We start from the raw sequence: 12,237 nt of genomic DNA, 5'->3' as shown, positions 1-12,237 counted from the left end.
ACCAAGCCAGAGGGAATTACAGTATTTAAAAAAGAGACTTCCTTGAAATTCAAAATCTCAAATGTGCAATTTAAGAAAGTGATCAAACTAAATATGGGAATTTCCCACTTTTTCCTATGCATCCTGAGAGAAGAAATCCTACTTTGAATATTTTGGAAGGTGTGGCGTGACTGCATAGCGGTTAGCATAGCGCCTAGTGTGATACTGTTACAGCACCAGAGACCCGGTTTCAGTTCCACCGCTGTCTGTAGTTCCCCCCCGTGACTGAGTGCTCCTCCAGGTGCTTCAGTTTCCTCCCACAGTCCAAAGATGTTAGTTGGTTAACTGGTCACATGGATGTAAATGGGCGACACAGGCTCTTTGGACAAGAAGGGACTGTTACCGTGCTGATCTCTAAAAAATTAAGAGAAAAAAGCAATAAAAACTTTCTTCTCTACAGTATCTTCTAAGCCTTTAGGGCAGTTCAAAATGTTTTACAGCAAATTAGGTATTTGACGATCTGGAGAGAGTTGTAATTCAGGAAGATACATCATATAATTGTGTACACGGGCAACAGAATACAATTGGATACTGTAATTTGAGCTTTCTTAGGAATAACTGTTTAAAGAGTGCCACACTGGTGCGGCAGTTAGCATGTTAATAACTGTTTGAAGAGTGCCACACTAGTGCGGCAGTTAGCATGTTAATAACTGTTTGAAGAGTGCCACACTAGTGCGGCAGTTAGCATGTTAATAACTGTTTGAAGAGTGCCACACTAGTGCGGCAGTTAGCATGTTAATAACTGTTTGAAGAGTGCCACACTAGTGCGGCAGTTAGCATGTTGCTGTTACAGCTCGGGGTCTTCGGAATTCGGAGTTTCATCCTAGCGACCTCTGTGAGGAGTCTCTACGTCCTCCCCGTGACTGCATGGATTTCCTCCGGATGCTCCTGTTTCTTTCCACAGTCCACAGACATACCGGTAGGTTAATTGGTCATTGTAAATTGTCCTATGATTAAGCTAGGGTTAATCTGGGGGGCTATCAAGGGTTGTTGGGAGCAAGGCTCGGAGGGCCTGTTTCTCATTGTATCTCTAAATGGAATAAAATGAACCGAGATCAATGGATTGGCCCTATATAGTCCTACAGGACACTCTACAACAATTGAAAGGGCTGTCACAGTCAATTTCATCCAAGATACCATCACAGACAATAAGCAACACAGACACTGAAGGCTCCAGTCTCTGGAACAAATAATGGGAACTGAACCACAGGAAGTTTCATAGAAAGTCAAGGTTAAAACATTAAATCTTGAAAAACATCATGGGAAACTACCCATTTTTTAATTCAAACAAGAGATGCAGTTTATGTTCTCTTTCTATTGTATCTAAATCAGTGAATAGTTGGTCAGTAATTTTCCTTGTAGACCAGCTATCAAGACCATCCAAATGACCGAGCGTTTATTATCGTGAATGTTATTTTCTCACTGGCTTTTTAATGGTTTTGTTCAATGGAACATAAGATCCATTGCATCTGAACAGCTCTTGGGCAATAATGCCTCAGCAGCAAGGCACTAAGGTCATAAAATACCATACTGAATAAAAGCCTCGATGCCATTTGGCCACATTGTCATTATTAGACGCTAGTGGTGCCAATGGGGAACAGGGAACCTTTTATAAATGCTATTAGAACTTGGGCTGTTCTGGAGTTCAGTCTTTAATTCCACCTCTGTCTGGAAGGAGTTCGCATGTTCGCCCTGCTAATGCATGGGTTTCCCCTGGGTGCCCCGGTTTCTTCCCACATTCCAAAGAGTAGCTGGTTAGTAGGCCGATTGGTCATCATAGAATTCCCTGTGATTTGGCCAGGGTTAAATAGATGGGTTGCTGCACAGCGTAGCTCGTTGGGCCGGAAAGGCCCGTTCCACCCTCTATCTCTAAATAAAAGTTTTGAATAATCTATTACTGTTTCTGAAAGGAAAATTCTTGCAACAATCTCACCAAACTAAAGTAAGACAACAGCCTACCAATCCTAATGATAAACATGCAGTTCAAAATGTTTCTGCAGCCAGTAAAGTGCTTCTTTGAAGATGAAGACAATTTTGCAGTCATATGTGATTCAGATATTTTATTGACAGCTGCAGATATCATTCTTTTTGCATTATCTCCACATGACAATTTTAAGGAGATGGAGAAATATTTTCCGCTGGCATGAAACCCATTTAACTAGCAAGAAAGGAACTCCTCCTTCACGGGGAACCAAGCTGTGAAGAACTGCATTGAAATGACCAAATGGACAGCCCTGGGCTTAAAGGCGACTTTTAATTCCAGGCTTAATTAATAAACTAGAATTTAAGCCACCTAGCTGCCATGGTAGCTCTGGTTCAACTGTCCTGATACCAGCTATTAACAATATACACACACACACATATGGCAGCATTGCTTTATTTATTTCGAGATAACCCAACCGAACGAGTTGCACTGCTAACAACTATTTAACCCTAGCCTTATCACGGGACAACTTACAATGACTAATTAACCTACTAACCGGTACGTCTTTGGACTGTGGGAGGAAACTGGAGCATCCGGAGGAAACACACGCATCCATGGGGTGGATGGACGATCTCTTTATGGAGGTCACCGGAATTGAACTCTGAACTCCAACACCCCGAGCACCGCCCTACCATGGCGCCCCATTGTGCTTTAGTCATTGGGATAGAAGAATACGAACTGAAATGTACCCATGGCAGCTGGGTAGCTTAAATTCTTGTTTATTAATTAAGCCTGGAATTAAAAGGCAAAACTTGGTCTCGGTGACAAAGATCATGAAACTACTTGTTATAAAAATCGATCTGGTTCACAATTACAAGGGGAAAAACTGTTGTCCTATTGACTTCAGCTCTGTGTAATTCCGTATCCAATGTGGGTACCTTGTGTTGATCCGTGTTCAGGGAATTTACAGTGTACATGTAAATGCTGTAATTCCCCAGTATATCCACATTCTGCAAAGAAAAGTGGGGGTGCGATGGGGAAGAAAGAAGAACTTTGCACTGAATTCAGCAATTTTAGTTCTTTGTCCTTTCTGGCTTGTATCGGAACTGGCCTGTTCAATGTACTTGTAGTGTTAAGTGCTGTTCCCCCAGAGATGTGGGGAGGCATGGCAGCGTAATGGTGGTCAGTGGCCTGGGTTCAATTCTGCTGCTGTCTGCAAGGAATTTTTTCATTACCCCCGAGTCGTGTGGGTTTCCTCCCACATTCCTAAGACGTACTGGTTAGCTGGTAAATGGTCACATGGGTGTAATTGGGTGGCTTGGGCTCATTGGGCCGGAAGGGCCAGTTATTGCGCTGTATCTTTAAAAAAAAAGTATCCTTTCCAATATTCTTTTACTTCAGATATCCAGCAACAGGCAAGTTCTGCTTCTGTCTTAGCATTGCACCCCATCCCTCTCCCATGTTATTCATTTAGAGATACAGCACAGAAACCCACCCTTCCGGCCCAACAAGCCACACCACCCAGCAACCCACCTACTTAACCCCAGCCTGATCACAGGACAACTCCCCCATACACAGTCCCAAGCCCGCTGTAAAAGGAGGTGGGTTGGGCACGGGGCTAACAACCCCATCCTGTTAAAAAAAAAACACAGAGCTACAGAAACACCAACAGAATCTCCACCTCTGGGATGAAGGCAAGAAAATGGGCTACACCTGGGACAACTTGAAAGCCTGGCCCAGGACAGAGGACTCTGTTGAACTATTGCTGGCAGGAGCTTCAGTAAGAAAACAGAGGACAGTTTGTTTTTTGGATGTGAGAGGGCACCAGAAGTTCTCATCCATGAGTGCTGTTATCCATCTCCCTCTAATTGCACTTCCTCTAGATAGTTTAAGCTGCCGTCAACAAATCTGCACAGCCCGCTTGGAAACAGCAGCCTCACATCCAAATCACTCAGTTTCTCTTGAGCTCCACGCTGTCTCTGATATACTCTGTATTCTTCTTCCTTCCCCTTTCCACAACTTAAAAGGATCCAGGGTCAGCTTTATTCGCCATACACACTGCCATGCATTGGGGAATTTGCTGTGGCGTGTTAGTTTGACATGCACCAAGAGCAGCATTCAACAATTATAAAGAATGCGAGTACCTGTAATGAACTGCTGGAGGAACAGGTTGTGGGCAGGTTAAGTTAACATTTAAAAAGACACTTGGACCCCTGCTCTTTGTGATTTCTATAAACGGATGAGGAAGTGGAGGTGAGGATTGAGTTCAAAAGGTAATGTTGTGGCACTGTAAAACTGTAGCTAGCCCACACTTAGAGTGGTGTGTTCAGTTCTAGCTGCCTCATTATATGAAGGAGGCGGAAGCTTTAGAAAGAGTGCAAAGGAGAGTTACTAGGATGCTGCCAGGATCAGAGTGCATGTCTTATGAGGATAGGTTGAGCAAGTTGGGGCTTTTCTCTTTGGAGTAGAGGAGGATGAGAGGTGACTTAACAGGGATGTAAAAATTGATCGAGTGGACAGCCAGAGACTACATCAGATACATGACATTGGAGCAGATGGATGAAAAAAAATATGGAGGGCTTTGGGCTATGAGGGAGGAAAGATTGATAAGTTGGCACAACATCACAGGCCAAAGTGCTGTGTTCTACTGTTCTACATTCATGAGCAAGTGTGGCCATCTTAGGTCAGCATGGAGCAGTTGGGTGTGCTTCCATGCTGTATGACACTATGACCAAAGCTAGACGTTTAACTAGGGCTGTGGAATAAAGCGTGCATAAATACCACATGCATTTGGTATTATAATACTGTGACGGGTCCCCACCTACCACCCCACTAATCTCTGCATCCAACACATCATTCTCCGCAACTTCCGCCATCTCCAAACAGATCCTACCACCCAATGTATTTACATTCTCTCATCCCTGCAAAGTGGTACACCTGTCTATTTACCTCCTCCCTCACCTCCATTCAGGGCCCCAAACAGTCTTTCCAGGTGAGGCAACACTTCACCTACATATCTACTGGTGTTGTCCATTGTGACTAGTGCTCCCGATGTGGCCCCCTCTATATTGGTCTATCACTTCCCCCGGGTCCCCTCCTCCTAAGGTCCACTCTCCCCTCTTATCGTATTCCTTCCTCTCCAGCCCTTTACCTTCACTACCCACCTGGATTCACTTGTCACCTTCTAGCTATGGTCATATAAGACATAGGAGCAGAATTAGGCCATTCAGCCCATCGAGTCTGCTCCGCCATTCCATCATGGCTGATCCCAGATCCCACTCAACCCCATACATCTGCCTTCTCGCATATCCTTTGATGCCCTGACCAATCAAGAAACAATCAACTTCCACCTTAAATATACATAGAAACATAGAAAATAGGTGCAGGAGTAGGCCATTCGGCCCTTCGAGCCTGCACCGCCATTTATTATGATCATGGCTGATCATCCAACTCAGAACCCCGCCCCAGCCTTCCCTCCATACCCCCTGATCCCCGTAGCCACAAGGGCCATAGCTAACTCCCTCTTAAATATAGCCAATGTACTGGCCTCAACTGCTTCCTGTGGCAGAGAATTCCACAGATTCACCACTCTCTGAGTGAAGAAGTTTTTCCTAATCTCGGTTCTAAAAGGCTTCCCCTTTATCCTCAAACTGTGACCCCTTGTTCTGGACTTCCCCAACATCGGGAACAATCTTCCTGCATCTAGCCTGTCCAATTCCTTTAGGATTTTATACGTTTCAATCAGATCCCCCCTCAATCTTCTAAATTCCAACGAGTACAAGCCCAGTTCATCCAGTCTTTCTTCATATGAAAGTCCTGCCATCCCAGGAATCAATCTGGTGAACCTTCTTTGTACTCCCTCTATGGCAAGGATGTCTTTCCTCAGATTAGGGGACCAAAACTGCACACAATACTCCAGGTGTGGTCTCACCAAGGCCTTGTACAACTGCAATAGTACCTCCCTGCTCCTGTACTCGAATCCTCTCGCTATAAATGCCAGCATACCATTCGCCTTTTTCACCGCCTGCTGTACCTGCATGCCCACTTTCAATGACTGGTGTATAATGACACCCAGGTCTCGTTGCACCTCCCCTTTTCCTAATCGGCCACCATTCAGATAATAATCTGTTTTACTATTTTTGCTACCAAAGTGGATAACTTCACATTAATCCACATTAAATTGCATCTGCCATGAATTTGCCCACTCACTCAATCTACCCAAGTCACCCTGCATCCTCTTAGCATCCTCCTCACAGCTAACACTGCCACCCAGCTTCGTGTCATCCGCAAACTTGGAGATGTTGCATTTAATTCCCTCATCCAAGTCATTAATATATATTGTAAACAACTGGGGTTCCAGCACTGAGCCTTGCGGTACCCCACTAGTCACCGCCTGCCATTCTGAAAAGGTCCCGTTTATTCCCACTCTTTGCTTCCTGTCTGCTAACCAATTCTCCATCCACATCAATACCTTACCTCCAATACCGTGTGCTTTAAGTTTGCACACTAATCTCCTGTGTGGGACCTTGTCAATAGCCTTTTGAAAATCCAAATATACCACATCCACTGGTTCTCCCCTATCCACTCTACTAGTTACATCCTCAAAAAATTCTATGAGATTCGTCAGACATGATTTTCCCTTCACAAATCCATGTTGACTTTGTCCGATGATTTCACTGCTTTCCAAATGTGCCGTTATCACATCTTTGATAACTGACTCCAGCAGTTTCCCCACCACCGACGTTAGGCTAACCGGTCTATAATTCCCCGGTTTCTCTCTCCCTCCTTTTTTACGCATGAACTTGACCTCCACTGCAGTCTGTGGCAGAGCATTCCACAGATTCAACATGGTCTGGCTAAAATAATTCCTCCTTAGCTCTCTTCTAAAAGGTCGCCCCTCAATGTTGAGGTTGTGCCCTCTAGTTCAGGATACCCCCACCACAGGACACATCCTCTTCACATCCACCCTATATAGTCCTTTCAACATTCGGTAGGTTTCAAAGAGATCCTTATGTATTTTTCTAAATTCTAGTGAGTACAGGCCCAAAGCTGCTCAACACTCTTCATATGTTAATGCCTTCATTCAAGGAATCATCTTTGTGAACCTCCTCAGGACTTTCTCCAAGGACAACACATCTTTTCTGAGATATGGGGCCCAAAACTGTTGACAATACACCAAGTGAAGCCTGACTAGTGTCTTATAAAGGCTCAGCATTATCTCCTTGCTTTTATAACCTAGTCCATTTGAAATAAATGACAACATTGCATTTACCTTCTTTACCACAGACTCGACCTGTAAATTAATCTTCTAGGACTCTTGCACAAGGACTCCCAAATCCCTCTGCGCCTCTGATGTTCCAATTTTCTCTGCACTTAGATGATAGTCCGCACAATTGTTCCTTTTATCAAAATACATTATCATACATTTCCCAACACTGTATTCCATCTGCCACATTTTTGCCCATTCTTCCTATTTGTCCCACTGCAATCACATTGCTTCCTCAGCACTACCTACCCCTTCACCTATCTTCACCACAAAGCCATCAATTCCATGATCTAAATTGCTGACAAACAATGCAAAAAGTAGCGGTCCCAATACTGACCTAAGGAACACTATTAGTCACTGACAGCCAACTAGAAAAGACCTCCTTTATTCCCACTCGCTGCTTCCTACCTGTCAGCCATTTCTCTGACTATGTCAGTATCTTTCCTGTAACACCATAGGATTATATCTTGTTAGGCAACCTCATGTGTGGCACCTTATCAAATGTCTTCTGAAAATCCAAGTAAATGACATCCACTGCTTCTCCTTTGTCCACTCTGCTTGTTACTTCCTCAAATAATTCTAACAGATTTGTCAGGCAAGATTTCCCTTTACAGAAACCATGCTGACTTTGACTTACTTTGTCATTAGTCTCCAAGCACCACAAAACCTCATCCTTGATAATATTCTTCAACACTTTCCCAACCACAGAGGTTATGCTAATTAGCCTACAATTTCCTTTCTTTTGCCTTCCTCCCTTCTTAAGAGTGGAGTAACATTTGCAACCTTCCAGTCCTCTGGGACTATGCCAGAATTAAGCAATTCCTGAAAGATCATGACCGATACATCCAGTATTTCTTCAGCAATCTCTCTCAGGACTCTGGGATGTAGTTCATCTGGACCAGGTGACTTATCCACCTTAAGACCTTTCAGTCTGCCTAGCACTTTATCCTTTGTAATAGCAATGGCACTCACTCCTGCTCCCTGACACTTACTGACCTTCAGCACACTGTTAGTGTCTTCCACAGTGAAGATAGATGCAAAGTACCCATTAAGTTCACCTGCCATTTCTTTGTCCCCCATTACTACCTCAACAGCATCATTTTCCGGTGGTCCAATATCAATTCTTACCTCCCTTTTACTCTTTATATAACTAAAAAAACTTCTAGTATCCTGCTTTATATTATTGGCTAGCTTTCCCTCATATTTCATCTTTTCCCCTATAACATTTTTAGTTGCCTGTTGTTGGGTTTTCAAAGCTTCCTAATCATCCAACTTCCCACTCACGTTTGCTACTTACATGCCTTTTCCTTGGCTTTTATGCTGTCCTTAATTTCCTAAGTCAGCTACAGTTGCCTATCCCTGCCATGTTAGAACTTGTTCTGTGGGACTTATCTATCTTGTGCCTTGTGACTTATTCCCAGAAACCTCAGCCACCTCTGTTCTGCAATCATCTCCACCAGTACCCTCCTCCAATCCACTCAGGCGAGTTCCTCTCTCATGCTTCTAATTCCTTTTATTCCATTGTGATATTGATACATATGACTTATTCTTCTCCCTCTCAAATTACAGTACAAATTCAATCATATTATGATCACTATCTCCTAAAGATTCCTTTACATTAAGCTCCCTAATAAGATCAGATTACACAACACCCAATCTAAGATAGCCTTTCTCCAAGTAGACTCAAGCTCAAGCTGCTCTAAAAAGCCATCTCATAGGCATTCAACAAATTCCCTCTCGTGATCTGACACCAACCCGATTTTCCCAATCCCCTTGCATATTGAAGTCCCCCATTACAATTGTGTCATTACCTTTATTACATGCCTTTTCCAGCTTCCTTTGCAATCTCAATATATAATTCCCATGTTTTTTTAACTCCACCCACAAAGATCTGACATTCTCTGACCCTATGCCATCTCTTTCTAAAGATGCAATTCCATCTGTTACCAACAGAACCATACCACCACCTATGGCTTCCTGCATGTCCTTTCAATACAAAGTACATTCTTTGATTTTAAGCTCCCAACTATGGCTTTCTTTCAGCCACGACTCAGTGATGCCCACCATGTCGTACCAACCAATCTCTAATTGTGCCATGAGTTCATCCACCTTATTTCGAATGTTACATGTATTTAAATACAGCACCTTCAGTCGTGCATTCTTTGCCCTTTAGAATGTTGCCTCAGTGGTAATTTAACTCTTTGCTCTGCCTGCATTTGAAACCAATTATTGGCTTATCCTTCCTTACGTTCATGTTACATCCATCAACTACTTGTAAACCTACTGGCTCACCCTCAGCTCTACCATAAAGGTTCCCATCCCTCTCCCATATTAGTTTAAGCCACTCCCAATGGCTGTAGTAAACCTGCCCGTAAGAATATTGGTCCCTCTCTCTGATTCAAATGCAACTCAATCCTTTTGTACAGGTCCTACCTGTCCCAGAGTTTCCAGTTATCCAGAAATCTGAATCCCTGCTCCTATTCTTCAGCCACACATTTATTTGCCGCTTCATTTTATTCCTATCCTCACTGTCGCGTGGCACAGGCAGCAATTCCGAGATTACTACCCTTGAGGTCCTGCTTCTCAGCTTCCTTCCTAACTCCCTGTATTTTTTTTTCCAGGATCTCCTCTCTTTTTCTACCCATGTCATTGGTACCAATATGTACCATGGCTTCTGGCTGCTCACCCTCCCTTTCCAGAAGATTGTGGATGCATCCAGAAACATGGCTGACCCTGGCACCTGGGAGGCAAACTACCATCTGTTTCCTTTTCACGTCCCCAGAATCGCCTACCTGTCCCCCTGACTATAGAGTCCCCTATCACTGCTGCCATCCTCTTCAGCTCCCTCCCCTTCTGGGCCATAGGGCCAGAGGCACAGCCGCTATTGCTTCCCCCAGGGATGTTGTCCTCTTTTAACAGTACTAAAAATTGTGTACTTATTGTTGAGGGACTACCTGATGTTCTCCCTTCAGACAGTCACCTGAAGTCATCTGTCTCCTGTAGCCTTGGGGTGACTACCTCCCTGTAGCTCCTGTCTATCACTGCTTCACTTTCCCTAACAAGGAGAAGGTAATTGAGCTGCAGCTCCAGTTCCCTAACATGGTTTCTAAAGAGCTGCATCTCCATGCACCTGGTGCAGACGTGGCCATCAGGAAGCTGGAAGTCTCCTGGAAATCCCATATCTTACACCCAGAACAGAACACTGGCTCTGCAGACATAACCCCCCGTTCTTTCTAGATTTAATTCAGGATAGGAAATAAGGAATGAACTTACCTACTTACTCTCCTTTTTATTGTCTTCCTTCTCCATTCCTGTCCAGTCTGGATGAAGGGTCTTGATCCAAAACATCAACTGTTCATTCATTTCCATAGAAGCTGCATGACCAGCTGAGTTGCTCCAGCATTGCGTGTGTGGCATTATCAGAAGTGGTTAGCTTGACTTTTGGCAAGATGTGCTTGGTGACAGGATGCCGTTGGAAGTGGCACCTCCCTTCCTGCTCTCCATCTCACTGTCTCTATCTCTGGAGACAGCTTATCCACCGATGTCTATGACAAACCCACAGACTCTCACAGCTACCTGGACTATACCTCGTTCCACCCTGCTACTTGTAAAAATGCCATCCATTTCTCCCAACTCCTCCGTCTCTGCCGCATCTGCTCTCACGAGTTTTTTCATTCTAGAACGAAGATGTCCTCCTTTTTCAAAGAAAGGCACTTCCCTTCCTCCACTATCAATGCTGCCCTCAACCATATCTCTTCCATTTCACACATGTCTGCTCTTACCCCATCCTCCCATCACTCTACCAGGGATAGGGTTCCACTTGTCCTTATCTACCACCCCACCAGCCTCCGCATCCAGCTCATAATTCTCCAAAATTCCCGCCACCTTCAATGGGATCCCACCACCAAGCACATCTTTCCCTACCAACCCCCACTTTCTGCTGGATCTCCCTTGTCCATTCATCCCTCTCCACTGATCTCCCTCCTGGCACTTACCCATACAAGTGGAACAAGTGCTACACCTACCCCTACACCTCCTCTCACTACCATTTAGAGCCCTAAACAGTCCTTCTGGGTGAGGTGACACTTGACCTGTGAGTCTGTTGGGGTCATTTACTGTGTTCGGTGCTCCTGGAGTGGCCTCCCGTACATCGGTAAGACCTGACGTTGACTGGGAGACCACTTCGCTGAGCATCTACACTCCGTCCATCAGACCAAGTGGGATCTCCTAGTGGCCACCCATTTTAGTTTCACTTCCCATTCCCACTCCAATATGTCCATCCATGGCCTCCTCCACTGTCAGGATAAGGCCACATTTAGACTGGAGGAACACCACCTTATTTTCTGTTTGGGTAGCTTCCAATCTGCTGGCATGGACATTGATTTCTTAATCTTCCAGTAATAGCCCCAACCCCCCTCACTATTTCCCATCCCCTTTTCCCTCTCTCAACTAACCTCCTTGCCCACCACTCGCCTCTCTCTGGTGCTCGTCCATGGCCTTCTCTCTCTTTCAATCAACTTCCCAGCTCCTTACTTCATCTCTCCCACTCCAAGTCTCACCTATCACCTGGTGTCTCTCTCCCCTCCCCCCAGCTTTTAAAGCTACTCCTCAGCTTTTTCTCTCCAGTTCTGCTAAAGTGTTTCAGCCCAAAACACCGACTGTACTTTTTTCCATAGATGTCGCCTGGCCTGCTGAGTTCCTCCAGCATTTTGTGTTTTGTGGCCTGTTCAAATGCTATAACATAGTAGTAATTCAATATTTAAGGTTGTTTAATGTCATTTCCTGTACACAAGTGCAGAGGAGAATGAAATAATTGTTACTCCAGCACCAAAAAAAGATAAAGGACATAATAATAATAAAAAACACAATAAATATCAATACATATGATAGCTTATATACATAGGTTGATTGTATGTCTATCTAGGCTGTACATAAGGTGACTGACAATAAATAATAAAGCAGTGATGAGGTTGGTGGCTGGAGGTGTTTGCTCAGCCTTACTGCTTGG

Source organism: Mobula birostris, chromosome 2 (assembly GCF_030028105.1).
Source record: "Mobula birostris isolate sMobBir1 chromosome 2, sMobBir1.hap1, whole genome shotgun sequence".
Lineage (NCBI taxonomy): Eukaryota > Metazoa > Chordata > Chondrichthyes > Myliobatiformes > Myliobatidae > Mobula > Mobula birostris.
The sequence above is the reverse complement of the archived record's forward strand: the minus strand, read 5'-3'. Positions refer to the sequence as shown.